The sequence below is a fragment of the Hemiscyllium ocellatum genome, chromosome 28 (genome assembly GCF_020745735.1).
Source record: "Hemiscyllium ocellatum isolate sHemOce1 chromosome 28, sHemOce1.pat.X.cur, whole genome shotgun sequence".
Taxonomy (NCBI): Eukaryota; Metazoa; Chordata; class Chondrichthyes; order Orectolobiformes; family Hemiscylliidae; genus Hemiscyllium; species Hemiscyllium ocellatum.
In genome coordinates, this window is record NC_083428.1 from 1,787,936 (window position 1) to 1,789,657 (window position 1,722).

Below are 1,722 nucleotides of genomic sequence, written 5' to 3' on the forward strand. Positions count from 1 at the left end.
GTCACTGGTAAATGAATGAGCTTTGTTTGAAGTTTAAAGCCTGGAATAGAAATTGAATAGCTCCCAGAGTGAGACCGGAGGATGATGTTTAGTGAGTATGTGCACAGTTTGTAAGATGGGTTTTGAGATGGGGAAATTTCTTCTCCTCATCTGTGTGCTGGTCAGTGACCATGTCTGTGGTCTATGCTGAATGAGACCCTGTTCTGGCTGGCCCTTCAGAAGTATTCATGCAGCAGTAAACCACACGCTGTTTTGTTATTATAGCTGCTCCCAGGGATCACTCGGCATCTCACCTTCTCTGTTAATATCTACATTCTGTTTATTCAAGAGAACTTTAGATGGTGCAGCTGCCAGCTTGTGATTCAGCTGGGTGTGTTGTATTCGTTCTTCACTGCACTGAAGAATGTTGACAATGAGCTCATGCACTCCTTCAATCTGAAGGCAGGAATCTGCATTCCACAGCCCTGTCAGCAAGTCTGTACACCCACATTAACTCTCTACCTGCTCTCCCAAATTCCCACCCCACCCCCACACACACACTATACATATTCTCACACACTATACGCACACACACACAGCTTGGAGGGCAGTGAGAAAGCTGACTCCCCAGTTAACAGTGCAATCTGTGGAGATTCCAGCTGTTGAAGTTCTCATTGAGCCCAGTACGTGTATATTATAGAATTTAAATTCTGGCCTGGTCAGTAGTTAATTTGGGTCAGAGTGCTGTGTCATGGCTCAATTAGTCTTCACTTGCTACCAGTCTTCAAGAATTGGTAGATTGTAAGTTGGGATTTGTTGAGTGTAGGGGCTGAGAAAATTCAGGAGGTAGGAATTGTGGGCTCTGCTATACAATCCAGAGGCAGTGGGCATTGGAGGGAGTTTTTCAGAAGTTCATGTTTTGCTTATAGTTCACCACTCTTGCCTCCCATATTCTAAACGACATACTTTGGAGCAGAAGGAGACCGTAGGCATTGTTTTGTAATGATGCCTCTGCTCTCTCAAGGTCGCTTATAACTGAGATTTGCTGTTTGCTGACTCCTTAGAGATATATTTTCAGGAGGGACAGCAAACATTCTGAACCTGAAATGAAACATAAGATTGGTGGTGATTCTGAGCAGGGAGAGCAGAATGGCTGTGCAGAGCTGTCAGTCACTGTGTGGCCATCAGTGTTTTCATTGTCCCCAGTGTTTCACGTTAGTAATCAAACTTCTGGACGTGAAGGGTATTGAAATTATCTTTAATTTGCAACCTTGTTTGAGTTGTGGTGACCCCCCAGTCATTGATATGAAGTAGAGAGCAGTTCTGATCCTCTGGGACTGGAGGAACTTTCACTTTTGTGTTTTTCTCCTGCTACTTCATATCAAAATGTGTCTGCTGTGTTTTACAAGGGTGCTCCATGCAAATCCTGTTTTGATTTTTTTCATTCTCTGTACTCCACCCACAGGGTGTGGTTCCTGAATCAGCCTCCGAGCTGCCACACAACACAACACCAGCAAACCAACAAGACAGTGAGTGTCTCAATAGTCAGGATCCCAGTGTGTTCCACATGGAACAATCTGCAGTACCTTCCTGGAACAGGTTTGATTCTCTTACAGGGAGGTCTGGCCTAACCATCACTGAATTCCCATTATCACTATCTGGGGGTTACCATTGTCCAAAAACTCAAGTGTACTCACCACATAAACACAATGGCTACAAGAGCAGGGCCGAGGCTAGGAATAC